The following is a 16898-nucleotide window of genomic DNA, read 5'->3' on the forward strand; positions in this document are numbered from 1 at the left end:
GAAGACGATCACATCTCCGTAAGAGTTCTGCTCTCCGGCGTGGCGTAACGTCACCGTCGCTGACAGATCGAGAGTCTTCGCTTGGGTGAACAGGAGTGCAGTAGGCTTCGTGGATCCAGTGTGCCCCTAAATAAGTTATTTTGTTAGTTTTTTAAATGTATTTTTTTCTTAAATATAAATTCAGTAATTTCACTAAGGAATTCTTACATTTAATTTCAGTAATTAGCGTGGAGTTTTTAGTCATTCTATCACAAGATGCTTAAACTCAGGAAGTAAATCTAAACGCTAAGGAAATGTCCTGGAATACATTGTCAAGAGATGATCTGAGTAGGCCAGGGCACGACCTACTGATTAATGACCATATGGCATTAATTGTGTCCTTCTGCCTTGTCTGAGAGAGCTAAATGTTTCATATTCCTTCCATTTCTGAAACTGGCCTTTCTAGAAACTGTAGCCACTTGTTACTGTTGTCTTTTGTAAGACATTCAACTTTTTATTTTGGATTTTATGGTCTGTTTCTGTCATTAGTCTGTTCTCGGTTGTTTGTTTTTAGTTCTCTTTGGCCGTGTGTTCCTCCCTAGCTTGCAATGAAGACCTCATCACTAGACACTCAGCCTGCGTCCAGTTGATCCAGGTGTTCCCAGCAGCCAAGCTATTCTCTGGCGTTTGGATAATGTGCGTCTGCGTTTCAGGATGATTCATACTAACCTGATCAGGAGAGATTGTCTTGGAGGGGGGAGAGGGGGAAGAGGAGGAGAAATGCTTTCTGAATTAGGTGGCCTCTTGCTAGCTTCAGAAGAGCTGCTTGAAAGCAGATACACTTCTAAAGAGCTGCTTTTGTATTACGGGCCTCTCTCTCAAGAACTGCACAGCTTTAATTCTCATTTAAAACTTTTTGGATTACTTGGCTGTTCCTGGTTTTGTCCAGATACACGAAGCAATTTTGCCTTTGCTGTGCTTACCAGATGAATGATGCTGCTTTGGTGCAGAGCTGTAGCGATTGCTAATCTAGCTGGGGCAGGAAATGCCAGTCCATCTCTGCCAAACCTAGATTTGATTCCTTTTTGGTAGAGATGCAGAAGGAGCATGTGCTAAGGCTTCTGCACAAAGCAGGTCTTACAGTATAGCTGAATGTAACTGAAGATCACAGCCACCTTCCAGATTTTATAGTGTTCTCCATGTGATCTATCATATGTCACACAGTTTAATGGAAGTCTACTGAGAATTTACTGTTCTTACTCTACAAGTTTGATACTGACTGCCCAATTCAAGTGAGAAGGCTTTTATTCAGCAGCGACTTTAAACACAGTTTGTACTTCCCTCCCTTTCCACTTTTCATTCAAATACGACAATCCTGTACTTCCTACTTCCACTTTGGCTGGCCAGGCACCTGGAGTTGCCAGCCATTCTAGCACTTCTCTGCTTTTTCTTGCCTTCCACCAAACCCTCTCCTTTAGCCGTGTTTGCAATGTCTTCATTCCTGGCCAAGAGTAAGCACGGGTGTTTTGGTTGGTTTGTGCTCCGCTCGATGATTGTGCTAGACCGGGGCGGTGGTGTGCGCGGAAATGCTGTGTTCCCTGGCAGAATAGCATCTTCCTTCCTGCTGCCAGCTAAACAAGATGTTCTGGGAGTACTGGACCCAACACCGCCTTGCTTTCCTTCTGCTTTGTCCTGGAGCTCCTGCAGCTGCCTGTCTGCCTAATGTCCAGCAACGCAGGAGCTCTCCAGGGGGTTTTGGAGCTGAAGCAGAAAATTCCCCTTTTTGCAGGATGGGGTGATCTTGTTGTCTGAGAAGATGAATAGATAAATTCATGCAGTACTTGTTGTTGGGATCACCTATACACAGTTGTCCAATTCCACTGAGGTTTTTTGGGGGTGGGTTGGGAGGAGAATATAACCATTTAAAAGCCTTTGCTTACCTGTTTGAAACCAATAGCACAAAAATTTCCGAGTTCAGAAGTTGGCAGAAGTTATATGAATGATACTGCCTCGCAGGTTTGTTTTCCATAGGTAAGGCCCAAGGAGAGTCAAAAAAAAAAAAAAAAAAAAGGCTCTTCCAGACTAATTTGAAAAACTTGATGGTCAGAACTGTGCAATTACTACCGCTAGCACTGCCTGGGTCTCTTAATTCTTGAGGTCTGGCAATGGACAGCTGTTTCTGTTGCCTGTTTTGTTCGTGCTAGCATGTTCAAGCTGTAGGCACTGCTTGTGATAAGGTGGGCTTCCCCTGGTGAAACTGCCATCGGCTGCCTTGCTACCTGCTGCTCTCTGTGCCTGATGCAGCAAATCTGTCCCTCTGCAGTCCCGTGGTAAGCAGCTCTGACAACTGCCATTCCTCAGCATACGGTAAGCTCAACGTACTTAAGACGGCGAATTCTTTGTATTTGGCAGTAAACATTATTCTGCAAATGCCTTTTGACTGACTAGATTAAATGGAAACCGAGCAGTTCCTCACTTAAGTTTTGCTCAAGATTTTGTTTAAATTTTGCTCAAGATCTTGTTTGTAAACCCTGTTAGAAATCAATTATGCACCTGTTTTTCAGCATTTCTCCTGTACTCGTTTCTCCTGTGCTCAACTGCTGAGGGAGACGTGGAGTATGAACACTGGTAAAAGTTTATTTGTGTTGGAGGGAGAAAGGGAATGCGTTCCGGCTTGGGGGAACAGATACTCTTGACCTTAGTACTAGGTATTAACACTGGAACTTCAGGGTAGTTTGACTACCATAGAATGAGGTTACAACAGGGAGGTAACATGGCTGCAAAATGAGTTGGAAGAATAAGAGAAAGTACACAAATCAAACTAAAGTTTGATTTGAAACAAAATCTTGAAAATATATTTATAGTGGGAATGAGTGGGCAGTTGGGTTTTATGTTTTTTCTTAAGAGTGTAAGCACTGTAACCTCCAGCATAAGGAAATTTGTCTTTTGAAGGAGAAAAAGAAAGCTCTTATGAAATCAAAACATGCAAATGTCAATGAGCCTGAAAGAATGTTTCTAAAAACTTACTCTGAGATCCTGGAGGACAATCTGATGAGCATGTGTGGAAATCTGTTCCACCGGTTGACAGAAGTCACTGGATTACATGCTGATAAAATATCTGTAAGTGTTACTATTCAACAAGTCTAGGAACATTGTAGTTCGGTTTTGCAGCCCTTTCAGAAGGTGTCCAGAAAAACTGATGTCCCTGCTTAGGGAGCTAAAAGAGAGACTGTAATGGAGCCACTTCTGATGTCCCATTTCAGTTGTATAGAAGCTTATTAAATAACGAAGGGGCCTTTAAATTAAGATTGTATTTTGTGTTGGCTAACACTGGCGTTTATTTAATTACAGCCGTGCTCTAGTTCTAGGTCTTTCTTGAGGAATTTTTGAAAGCTGAACATGTTCTTGCTCAAATACGCAGCTGTGCATGGCAATTGCCATTAGGCGTAGGAGTTTGCCTTTGTTAGGATATGAGGTCAAGATGGGCTGCTGTGTGACTGGAATCACTGGCAGCTAATTTACGGACGTAAAAGAAAGCTTCTGTTTGCCAGGTGTATCTTGGGCAAAGCTGCTGAGGATGTTTGAACATGCAGTCAGTGAACCCTGCGCACGGGCTGCCGTGTGAAGACTTCAGACTTCTTCATCACACGCTCAGACTGCCTACAACATGTGGCAGTTAAAGTGCTTCGCTTTTTTTTTTTAAAATTGGATTTTGGGGATGAACTAGTTTATGCAACTAGCACTTGGCTTTTATTTTGGTGTGTCTATTTGATAGGTGTTGGTATTGTACGTATTGATAAGGAAGGAATTCAAGCTGAAGATTAAGGAGTAGGTGTGCCAAGGAGGGTTTGAGCACTATGATTTGCCCCCTGACCTGGTGACTGAAGTTCTAACTCCAGTGTATGTTTCTGGCCACTGTGTCTGTCCCACAGCACTCTGCCAGAAGAGGTTCCCGCCCCTGTTAGTTGTGGACCCACACGTGTCAGAGGTAACTCTTGGTACGAGTGCACACCGCAAGTGTGCGCGGCTCTGATTTATAACCGAGCTCTGGCTGAGCAGAGCTACCCAAGTGCAGGTTGGATAGCACTGACTGATTTATGCTCAGATAGCATAAATTCAGAGCTCTTGGGCCTGCCAGTTGGCCAGTACATGAGGTGAGTGTTTTACAGCACAGAATCTCATCCTTGCAGTTCAGAGTGAAAACAGCAGATGATTCCTGGGCTTGCTGTAAACCTAATTTTAAGCTTGCTTGTTTGTGTTGCACTATTGTGTTTTTCCTGCCTTTTTTTTTTTTTAAGCCTGTAGGTAGGAAAATTCCCTTGAACTTGAATGAAATTCAAAGATAATGTAGTTAACTTTTGCATTCGTTGAGGTTCTTGCCCTTCTTCATCCAGCCTAGTGGGTTACCTATCTGAGAGGGAATTGCCTTGCTGCAGCGTGGCCAGCTCCTCAGAAGGTTGTTACCAATCTACAAATAACCTCATCCTTATCATTTCAAGTGAAACAAGGCCATCTAAAATTTAATTAAAATAAAGCAAAAACAGAAGTTGAATTTACCCTGTATGTTGTAGCCCTTTGTGTATGTTTCAGAAAATGCACTTCTCCACTGTTGACTAGCTAACGAACTGATCATCTGCCCGAAGTGTGTAGGTTATGAATTTGCATGAAGATGGGGAAAAGCAAGCGTGCACACCTCTGTGCAGGGCCAGACTGAGCTGCAGTTTCTCAAGAGCCTGAAACAGGGAGGTCTGCTCTCCTTCAGATGCCTTACCCAGCAGTGCGGTGGGAGGAGAGGAGCGCTTGCCAGGAATGATAAGGCCTCCAGGTGGTGATCACGGTAAACACGCAGTGAGAATCTCAGCCCTGCTTTCCCAGGCGTTATGTGAGGCAAGCAAGGATGTGCTTCTGTCGCTTGTACGGCTGGGAGCTTCTTGCCTCTAGCAGCTAAATGACATGCAGAGTAATCCAAGTGCGGCTCTTCCAGTGCTGCTGGTGTTTTGGCTTATGGTACTTGCTTCTGTTTTCAAAACAGAATTTGTCAGCAGAGACAGACTACTTCGCTCTGGAAATGTAAATCTTATCACAGGAGCTTGTTGTGTTGTAATAAACACGCGTAACTTTCCTTTCCAACAAAAGCTGCATATCTGGTGTCTTTTTTTTCTTATTGTTTATTCAATAGACTGCCTAACAGCAAAGATACCTTCTGAACAGATTTATGCAAAACAGGCAAATTGAGTGGTAATGGCATTGTTTCCACGAAATTCAGGTTATTGTCTTCCACATACAGCATTCGTGACTGTATTACTGACTAACGAGGCTGCTGTTCGCTACAATGAAGTATGCTGTAAGATTTCTCCGATATTAGACTTGAGCTTTAACTTGAGACAAGTACCTTAAAACATAAGAACCAAAGTCCATAAATAAACTATAAGCAGCATAAGCTTTTTAATAGCAGAGTCAGTTAGCAAGGAACTAAGCAAATCCCGCAGGACTAGACAGTCTCTGCCATAATTATGCAGTCCACCAAGTGAGTAAAATTTCCAAAGCTTAGCTCATAAATAAGACGATGGTTTGTTCTGTGATTTGTGATGTGATTCCTTAAAACAAACAAGGAGGCTAAAGGCTCCAGAGGCTACTTAATGTTTTGCAGATGGGCTGATGGCTGCTACTTAATTGGTTAAAGCACGTATGAGGAGATGCGCTGCAGTTATAGAAAGAATGCTTAATAAAGAAACTCGTTATTAGATATGTGCTGAATTTCTTTACCGACGTAGCTGTTTCCAACAGGTCACCTTTCTCATTTTCTGTCTACCATAACCTCTAAATGTTGAGTCAGGTTTTCACTGCTTACTCTGCTGGATAATATATGTTGCTAAATACATTCTGTCTGCTGCGTTCAAATTGTGCTAATAAATTGAACGTTTGCTATGACGTTTCTGGTTCTGCTTTGGTACTATTAGTGTGCGTCTGTTCTAATCCCACACATCCTGTCTTACTATTTTGCCTAAGACAGTTGTGTCAATAGAAGAACTGGGAAATACATGACATTTGCAACAGGCTGAGGAAGAAATGCTTCCCAGAACAGGAGAAGACCAATTCTGTGCCTGTTCCTTCCTACCTCCCTTGTACTGCAGCTTCCTGCAAAACAGAGGCTTGGCCTGGAGCCTCCTGCCACAGCAAGGGTTCCTCTGAAAACTTTATTTTATTTCTGTAGTTGTCTGACTCTGAGTCCTTGGAGAACCTTGACATCTAGGTGATGGGAGCCAAAGGCTCCTCCCATATAGGTATTTTGTGAAACAATTCCCTTCCCTAGGGGCGGCATCTAAAAATTTGCTCCAGACAGTTACATTTTAACCTCTGTTTTTTCAACCTCACCTCTCTGAAATTGGGCAGGTCTCTGAATCTCAGATGATGAACCAGAAGCTGGAATATGGTACCGTGCCCCATGTACCAACTCTCCTCTCTGCATCAGCTCTGCTTTTCTGACCTTGCAGTGAGTCATTTATGTGTTTAACATGTGAGGAAGGAATTGAATTATTTTTATGGTTGCTGGTCTGAAATGAGTCAGCGCAGGGCCAAACAAGTCGTGGAGCAGGGAAGGGACAGGCTCAGCAGCCAGGGAGAGGACGGAGGATCTGGCAGCCAGCAGCCAGCTGAGATTGCTGCAGAGCCACGGATTGACCCCAGGGGCTTCTCCAAGTTCTCCAAGGTCACACGAGCTTCTGCCAGCAAGAAACTGAAACCATCTCTCTCGTGTCGTAGGGTGCTGGCTGCTGATCTGTGACATGCAGTAACTGGTAGAAAGTGGCTTTAGATTGACTTGAATGTATTGTTTGCTCGCAGGTACTGATGTATGGTATGAATTAATAGGGGCTTTCTAGTGTATGCCAAAATCCAAATGTACTGGTCATGTAGATTTCTGCATGTAGGCTGTGTGCATTTGATGAGGAACGCGGAGTTAACTTCAGGTCACTTTCCCTTAGAAATGTGGTGGTTGGATAGACAGTGATCTGCCAGCTACAGCCCCGTTGTGTTTCAGGGCTACTGCCTCGATAGCCCGGGAATTAGCGCGTGGTGTTATATTGCCAGTTTGGGAAAAACTGAGTCACGCACACAATTGCCTGATAACTCACGCAACCTGCAGCGTGGCACTTTACCAGTTGCCTGATATAACATCTAGCATGGCATATTTCACTAGCCCGGGATGCACAAGTGTCTTAGCAGGTACCACAGCTTGAGTTGTGTTCCTTGTGATGATCACAGTGCTGAATGTAAGGATCTGAGGGCAGAGCTTGGGTAGTGTGTTGTGGCATCAGTTTCTGTGCCGTCCTTTTGTTTGGGTTTGTTTAGGAAGGAACAAACTAGGAAACTTGAGTGAAGACTGTAGAGATCTCTGCTGGCTATGATGTCGTCTGCTTCACTCCCGTGTTTTTAGTTTCTTTAGAAAAATGGCTATCCATAAAAAAAATAAAATAATTCTGGACATGATTAGTATATTGTAGAGTGTGTCAATATGTATTTAATTCTATTTCTGGAAACCAAAGAATGCTTGTGCCAGTTCAGAAAAAAAAAAAAAAAAGAAAAAAGAAAGTCCAGCTTCTCCAATAATGTCTTTAGCAACCCAACATATTGTCCGATGTTTGTCTAGGAACAAATGCATCATATGTGGATTTTTATGTAGGAGGATTTTTAGCCTGTAATGGTTGGGTGTCAGCCACGAGGTTCATGTGACATGACAAATGTGGAACATCTGTGTACTGATGCACACCACTGTTCTAAAAGTCATTCCATCGCCACATGCGTTGAATTAAATACAAGAATTTAGGGCAGAAATAGTTGGAAGAACACATTCTGTCAAATACAATGGCAAGGATCTGTTGCGCAAGCCATCAGAACTCAATTATGCACTTCTCCATGCACTTTTTGTTCAGGGATCTGCCTGATGTGCTCGGTGTATTAGCCATTGCCCCCTTTGGACTGGGAGGAGCGGTGCTGTGCTTTCCTGGTCACTGGCAAAGCATTTGGTGGGCAGAAATTGCAGTTCAGCGTAAGTGACTTCTTGTTACAGCTCCTTTTCTGAGCGATGCATTGGCTGTATGGGAGGTAAGTAGCTGGCCAGGCTGGCATACTTGAATTGGAGACGAAGTGTGTGGCTTAGACCAGGATCTCTCATATTGAAATATCATCTTATACATAACTCAGCCCGAAATGACCTTACTTGGTGGCCAAGATCCTTGGAAATCCTGAGTCCTACTGTTTTGACTCCATGCTATAATTGGGGTATGAGTGTTTGGCTGTAAAAGGGCTGTGGCATAGAAAAGCAAAGCATGTTCTTGTAGGTAAAATTCGTCCTTTGCAGTTCTGGACCGGTGGCCAGGAATCCCATTTCTTCCGGACTGTTTGGTGGATTGCATGAAGGGTGCAGTGCTTCATTATGGTTTGTGTACTTGGTGTTAGGTCTGACGAGAGGCTGCCAGGTTAGACTGCAGGATACAGCCCATCCAAACCCAATCTAGGATGGCTGCAGAGGGGCTGCTTTGGGTGCTGCGTTCATTGCTGGGGCAGCAGGGAGCTCGCTGTGGTGTACAAGGCAAGTGTCGTAGATGCCAACAGTTGTCCTCCTAGTTGCGTACATGTATTTCAGAAGTAGCTTTTAACCTTAGATGTTTAGGTTTAAACATATAACTGAATAATTGTGTTGTGTTTTGTTTGTTTGTTTTTAACGCAAAACTGTTCTTTTAGGTGTTGTCATTGCAGATAAGGATTTATTGTACTCACAGCTAAAAACCAGCCTTAAAAAAAATCAATCTTTACTTTCTAGGTTGCCTTCACAGACTCAGATAGGGAAACACAAAGAAGAAGGACCTCCTCTAGTTGATCTGAACTTAGTTTCAAACAACCGTCTTGGAGATGATTTCCAAATACTTCCTTCATACATTGAAATTGCGATGGCTGTTTTCATGCTGTGCTGAAATCTTTTTGAACTTGATATTTCCTAAGCTTTTAGTGTCTTGTTCTAAAGAGATTTCAGTGTATAAGAGCTTGCCCTCTAGAGCGCATATGAAAGCTTTTGTTCCAACGTAGCCGTATATGCCTGAATTTCAGAGGCCGTGTGTACAGGAATGGGAACGCTTGGACACTTTGAAAATGACACTTCTCTCAGAAGCTGTTTCTGAATGACACCCTGCTTTTACGGGAGGCTGAGTTAAACTGAATATCACTGGGACTTGTTGTGCAAAGTCTTCTGGACAGGTGCTTAGGGCTTATACCAGAAATGGCATAAAGGCCCTAAATTATTTGGGCATCCATTTTAATTGTCCTGTTCAGCAATGCTGTCTTAAAATTGGTTCCACCTTTGTTAAGTAGTTTTTATAATAAAACTATAGTTAGCTCATAAAGAAATGCTGACATTTCGATTGTTAAAGCTGTCGGGGGGAAGTGTTTCTGTTCAGGTTTTAAGATGACAATTTGAAAACTAACAATGTTTTTTCAAAAGCTGTCATGCAAAACCAACCAGCCACTCTCTCACCTTGGTCTGCCTGGGGTGGCTCTGGCTGGTCCTTAGTGAATGAGGACCCACGTGGATTTTTGTATCCTCTACTTCCAGCAGACTTCTTGTCCTGAGTGCTGGCTACAGTGAGTACCTCTGAGCCAACAGCTCTTTCCACGTGCCATCTGAGAGTCTGATACAGAACCTGGGCTGATCTAATCATGTTTCTCAGGTACAGAGCTTGCCCAAGCTGAGTGTTTATATTTGAGATGCTTTTAACTGAGTTTTGTAAAAGTTTAGTTAGGAAACAATTCTGTACATCCAGAATATTTAGATGTTAAATTAAGCTGGTGTTCAAAGTACCTAAATACAGCTTTGTTGTAAAGTACTTTATGTAAACACAGCACGAGCCTCACATTCCTTAAAAGAATTCAAGTTTTGTAGCTTTTTGTACCAGTCCTACAGTTTTCTTAAACAATTGAGAATAATCCTGCTGGCACCGTCTGACTGAAGTGTGTTTTATTTCACAGAAGCGTCCTTCAGAGTGTTGGGAAAATAACTTGATAATGTTTCGTAAGGCTTTGAAGAGACTTCTGATGTTTTGAGTCTTTATTACACTAGAGGTCAGTGTATGACGGCAGCTTGTGAGATGGTGTAGAGTTTCTTGCAGAATCCTATTTCATCAAATTTGAAACCAGATTCGAAGAGAAACTGTAGCCTACAACTATGGAAAAAACTTCACATTAACATGTCTTGTGACTTTCTTGGCTAAAGGGCTTTTTTGAGCTTCCTGCTTTTATTTCTTCTTGCTTGAGAAGTATTTGGCATGTATCAATAATAGCGCTTTAATGTGGTAAGGATGAATGTGGACGCTTGATTGTTCCAACATGCACCTCAAACATTTATGTTGCTTTGCAGTAACGTGACTTTTTGGTTCGGATAATATATTTCCAGAAGCTATGCTAGTTTTAGGAGTCATCTGTCACACTTGCACTTGTGTAAACCTACTGCTGGTGTGGTAAGAGAATTGTGTCTGTATCTGTTATGCTTTGGGTAGCTCTCAACGGGATAAATGGGTAACTTTTGGGCGAGTGGTTTCTCATTTGGGTGCTGAGGGAAGTTGAGAGTCCTGCATGTTTCTACCACAAGACTTGCAGAGACTGGCTCCTTAGCAGGTCTTCCTCAGTAATGCAGAAAAGGGATTTCTTTCAACATCTGGAATGTGCAAAAGCAGATTGTTTCTGAAAACATCATTGGCCAGGGGGACTAAACCAGATGGTCAAGTACAACGGTGTTAAGTAAGGTCAGACGGAAGAGAAACTTGCTGAAGGAGAGTCCTGGTTGGAGCAGATCCCTTCGTGTGCATAAATGGTGATTTAAGTGAGAGGACAGAATGGAAGAAATAACAGTAGGGTGGATTTGAGCTCTTGAGTGTGTTTTCTAAGAGAATTGGGTACAAACAGAAGCGTCTGTATCCTGTTCTTGCATTGGGTTCTTCCAGAATGACTGGAGAGCAAGAAAAAATGGGCAAGGACCAATGTAGGGGCTGAGTGCAGACAGAGCTGAATTTTGCTGTTCTTAAGAGATTTTTCCAGTGTTTGAGAGACCCAGACCCATGAACATCTTTGTGATCTTTCTTTTTGGTGTGGTGGGGGAGCAAAGGGGATGCTGTAAAAGCATAACCGTCAGGCTGAAAATCTCCTTTGCACTTGGCTGCTGCCCGGTATGTTTTGTTGCGTGCTTCTGAAGCACGAAGAAGGATGGCACCTAAGCTCAGACAGTGTGAAAGAGGTGTTAGGCATTGCTTTAATTGGGCTCCCTCTGAGGATTTCTTGCTTTACGGGAAACTTGCTGGGTCCCCTGCCTCTCCGCCGGGTTTTTCCAGTCTGGATTTTCTTATTCTCTGTGAGAAATGAAGCTGTACCAAGGCTTTGCAGAATGGTGACTTATCAAAATATCTTTAAGAAGTTTTGTGTGCTCAGACTTAATTGGATGGCGTTTGAAGAGCCTGAGAAGAGGAAGGCTTTGCAGAACAATGTGATACAAGTCGATAAATAAAACACCCTTAAAAATTCTTTCCTTTTCCTGTCCTTTTTGACATTGGAGGGATGCAGAGAAAAAGTTTATCTGGTGAAAACACACTGCATAAACTCCACAAGCCCTTCAAAGTCCTTTTGAGGAACGGAGCAGACCTGATTATAAGCAATTGATTAGAAAAATTCTCACCTTTTTAATGAAAATGTATTTAGGGCTATTATATATATAATATAATAGCCCTAAATATAATACAATATATTATATATATAGTATATATGCTTATATATATATATATATATTTATATATATATATATATATAATCATGGAATGGTTTGGGTTGGAAGGGACCTTAAAGCCCACCCAGTTCCAACCGCCCTGCCATGGGCAGGGACACCTCCCACCAGACCAAGCCCATTTTTTTGTTGTTCATGAAGTACAGACACAGTGAGACATTATTTAAACCTGGTATTAAAGGCTGCGTTGGAATTAATTCTTGTGCTTCAGAAGCTCACTTGAAATTTCTAACCTTGTTTCAGGAAAACTCTTTAAAGTCCATTTTGCATGTATGAACTCCAGAACTAGGAGGCTCTTTAAAGACGAGAAGCTGTCGTATCTGTCATGCGGCCACCCTATAGATAACCCGATGGGTCACTGTGCATTCTTACAGAGCAGGTATAGCTCTGTCTGCTGTGTACAAAGTGGCACCGTTTCCTGGTTTGGCTTTTGGGTGATAAATCCAAGCAAATACTGTTGTTATCTACATCCGGGATAATCTTTGTTTAGAAAAACTGGAAGTTTGGCTCTTTTTCTTGGTCAAAAATGATGTGTCTTTGTGGCTAAGTGGAAGCAGTTACCCACTAGCCTGTCTTCCTAAGTCCCAATATCCAGCATCCAAATAATGAGTTGGTGTCTGTCTTTTCTTCATAATATGCTGTCGAATCCCAGGAGCCATGAAGTATGTAACAAAGTGGAGTCTATCAGAAAGGGAAAATTAGTATTTGGAGTGCCTTTTCCTGCTTTTGTTCTAAGCTCTCACAATGCAGAAGTTGTCAGCTACGTGGTTCGAGTGACCCGCCAGACACTTCTCAGATGAACTGGACAGAGTGCAGAAAATCGCAGCCAAGGTCAGGCTTTAAAAGGTTGGAATTCAATTTCCAGCTCTCACATTTTGATTGCAATCTCAAATGTTCACTGCTAGTTGCTCTGTTTCTTGGGCCTTGTGCTAGCCTCATTGTCTGTTCTTGCCAAAACTTCTTGTAAGGCTTCAGACGCTAAGAAGGATTCACAGAATATAGTGACATAGGCAAATATAAAAAAATAATAAATAAATAAAAACACCCACCCCAAATCTGTCAAGATAGTTCAACTCACACTGGATATTCAAGGTCCCGTTGCAAGGACAGACTTTATCAGGCCTCAGAGATACAGGCCTTCGAAACTGCAGTGCTATTTTCTCAGTTTTGTGCCAATACACAAACGTAGCATTTGCCAAATCAGAAGAAATAATGAAATACACCAGGGGAACAGTGGTAGCACAGACTAGGTTTAATACATTCTGTGCATTATAAATGTCATCTCTTCCTACCTCACGATGACTTCCAGGAAACCCTTGAAGTAGTTGAGCGAAACTATTATTGCTTTTCAAACCCTTGGCTTGTCTATTTGAGGACAGCAAGCCTCTGCCATTCATTCACCTCAGAGGAACGTTCCTCAGAAAGATGGAGATGGGCAAACAATAGGTTGTGGTTTACCGTATTCAAGGAACTTTAGATCAGTTTCCTATCTGAAATACAAAGATAAATGTGGGTAGGCCATAAAAACTCAGTTGGTTAACATGTATGAACAGCTGCATGACATTACGGAGCGGGCTGAATTGCTCCCTTAAATGTTCCCATAGGCTCTAAGGTAGTCTACATCTGGGGTTTTGTTTGCCTCCTAAACTCAGATATTTTCCAAGCTCGAGCAAAGCTCGTGTTGTGTGTCTTTTTGTCTTTTCAATGAATTATTTACGCTGTGACCTCTTCTCTAGATGCTGTTCTTAGCGTCTGACATGTTCAGCAGCTGCAGTGGAGGCAGAGCAGCGATCTGGCTGCTCTTAGCAGTTGTTGCTCTGGTTGCTCAGGATATCATGATGTCATTTGGTGCCTCTTATTAGATTAAAAAAGGAAGTTTAGTGAAGCAGCTGTGAAAGTGAAAGACCTGAGCGGTATATTTGCCACCTAAAAATACCACGCAGGTGAGCTGAACCCTCACCCTGCAAGAGTAAAAATACGTTTTTTGCAGCTGGTTGTTGCAAGGGGGAGACAATAATCTCTTTAACAGCAGGTACTATTTTGTGGACTATTCATATTATGTAATATATAATATTATAATATTTCATGGACTATTTTCCGTCTGCATTGGAGCTCTGTTTGTTTCCCTGTGGGAAGAAACAGCCTCATCAGTGGTAGAGAATACAGTAGCAAGCCTTGAGTAGTTGATTACTGTGGGTTTGTGAGTTCAAGGGGTTGGCATCTTTAAGGACAATGTAGTGCCAGGATAGTGAATCTAGGTTGAAACAACCTGAATTGAACATTTCATCAACATGAGTCACCACACCTGGGCTAGGTCACCCTGTGGGAAAGCAGTTTGTGTTACAGGCAGACCTGGAGATGGTTTATTATGGCTCTTCCAGTTGTATCCATTGGTGTTTAAGACTGGACTTTGAAGACAGTAGTCTTCTGGTAGATGGTGCGGTGGTCCTGTCATCTTCAGTGCTGCATGACCTTATAGAAAGGTGTAATACAGACTATTTTCTGTGAGATTGTTAAGTAAAAGCTCAGTTTTTCAAGAAATTGGTAGCTCAAGAATGTGTCTCGTTAAAGGCTCTGACTTTAGTAACTGAAGTGTCAGGTTCCTTGAGGTTCCTACTAAACTTGCAAAACCTCTCTTTCCATGTGAATGTAGCTACAGCACATCAATAGATAGGCTCTGAAAAGTGCTGTTGCTTGTGGTGGCAATCTTGTCTATATGAATGGATGAAGTAGCTGTATACTCTAAACTGCTCTCTTCCATGTAGTTAACCCTTTGTCCAACTGCCTAGTATTTCTAAAGTTGTTTTCATATCCTGGGATGTGCATTTGTGGTTCTTACCCATACTTTTCTGTGTTTATTTCTTGTAGGAGGAGGACTGCCTTTTGGATTGTGAGCCACTTGGACATGGTAATGCAGATGCACCTTGAGAGTCAGACCTGGATGACTGGGATTTAAGGTGAGTGTGTGCTGAAGAATATGTGTAGATCTGAACCATGAACTATTTTTTGTAGTCATTTTTTTTTTTCTGGAGTTTGTACAAAACATTTAAAGCAGAATCCATCTGTACCTCCTTGTGTATGTGTAGAAGAAATGTTATTCAATGTGAAAGTGACAAGAGGTGTTCCCCAAACTTCACCTCAGCATGCACTGAGAGCCAGCAGGCAACTGGGATGGATCCCTTCTTCCAGACCTTCTGTCACTCCCTCTTCCAGTTGTTGCATGTTAAAATAAGTAGCCATTCTAATGGCAATTCTTTGAAATGTAACATGTTAATTAATTGCAGGTCTATAGCCTGCCCTCTAGGCTGTACGGTCTTCATTTTTCAGATTTTTGAGGATATATTTGCAACTTAGACTTAATTCAGTTATTTTTGTTCTTGCCTCTTAGGGTGCTTGAATCTCGCCCTTACCACATGTGGCCTTATGGCTCTATGTCATGTACTCTGATCTAAATAACTTTCTAGATTCTTCTGTAATGAGCAAGATTGTCTAGTACACGTTGTCCAGCCATACAGAGCAGGCTGCAGCTGTGTGACCTGAGTGTATAGTGTTAGACATCAAAGATCTGCTCTATGAAGGTGACCAGTAGAGCACTTTGATGCCAGCCTCATTTAGTGTCCTTGTCATGCTCAGAGCTATGCTTTCGAGTCCTTCCTGCTTTGTGACACTGAGGAATTGATTCTTTTTGAAAGGTAAAATTATAAATAGGCCCATGCTGTCATTGTATTTGGAAACAAATAGTGGGGTGACACAATGAGAGAATTTTTCTCCTCCACCTTCAGCTGTTGTTTCCCCCTTACTGGAGAGAAATGTTTCTTCACCAGTAGCACCTATTCTTTCCTTTATAAAGGACAGCTATTCGGGGAACTCAAAACCAATGCAGAATATAAATGCAATGCATTTTGTTTTCACCTCACCCTGGAAGTATAACATTGTTGGGACAAATCATTTTAAGAACATTTCAACTCCTTCTGTTATTTGAAAGCTTGAAGTACTGTTTAATCCAGCCATATCTTTCACATATACTACACTTGTTTTCCCCACAGAAAGTGGTAAAGCATTTTCCCACACAAACCAAGAACAAAAGGGACCTTTTTTATTTTATTTTTATTTCTATTTTTTTGTGTGTGTGTGTGTCTATCAGGTTCTGTCCCTCCCATAAAGACAACTCCCACTACTTGTGTAGTGCATGGGATTAATCTTGCTCTGAGAATTATGTAGTTTCTGTGCGTTGTGATTTCTTGGAGATGATCAGGATCTCACTATTTTGTGTCTGCAAAATAAGGGATAGAAGGTCCTTTCCTAGCTTCTGAAGGCTTGGGAGAGCATGCCGTAAAGAGTGGAAATTTGAACAAAAGCTATGGTGTTTTTTTTGTTGTTGTCATTTTTGGTTTTTTAAGATGTTAAAAACAAGTGGAGGAGTAGGGACAGTGGTCACTATCCTCTCACACATGCTAGGCAGCTTGAAAAGTTGGAAGGAGTTGAAGTAGAAAAATGAAACTTGACCAAGATTTGAAGGAAAAAAACAACTGGTTTGCATGGTCATGAAAAAATGTATTGAATCTTGACAATCTCGAATAAAAGCATTTGTGTAAAGTGTCTTCCAGAAATGTTTAGAACGAGCATATTCACATCTGCTATTAGCTGTATGCTTTCCGAAAGTGAGCAGAAGTAGCCTGTTTAAGCAGTAATGCCGGGCTGTAGCTCACAATCTCCTACTGACCTAGAAGTTTTTTTTAATCTTCTTTCCGATTTGAGAATACTTTGTCTGAACTTCTGTGATTTACTGCTGCAGAGCAGTAGTATTGGACTTCTTGCAAAAGCCAAGCATACAAGGAAGATCATCCTCTTGAGAGTGGTTTGCTCTTGTACAGTATACGCTAGTGTTTTCTTGAAATGTGTGTTTGGTGACTGGAGAGTTTTCTGGCATTTTCTGACAGTGAGTATTACTCACACTCAGTTTGCCTGAGGATGAACGTGTTAGTGTTGGGTTAGCTTGGTACCTAGTGCAGGCTGTGGGGTTCTCGCTGTTTGTTTTCTACCTTGTTGGTAAGGACTGGTCTTCGGTTATCTTCTACCTAGATCCTCTCGGGCTTTG

At 42.1% G+C, this 16898-nt stretch overlaps 1 protein-coding gene across 5 annotated transcripts in view; it reads left to right on the forward strand.

Annotated features, from left to right (window-relative positions):
- SVIL (supervillin) overlaps positions 1-16898 on the forward strand; it is a 137458-nt gene that overhangs the window by 14635 nt on the left and 105925 nt on the right. For all 5 annotated transcript variants that reach the window (XM_083823226.1, XM_083823222.1, XM_083823223.1 and 2 more), the window contains exon 2: positions 14669-14757. The gene's annotated coding sequence lies outside the window, so the exon portion shown is untranslated. The remainder of the gene's footprint in view (positions 1-14668; positions 14758-16898) is intronic.

The sequence above is a fragment of the Anser anser genome (assembly GCF_964211835.1).
Source record: "Anser anser genome assembly, chromosome: 2".
NCBI lineage: Eukaryota > Metazoa > Chordata > Aves > Anseriformes > Anatidae > Anser > Anser anser.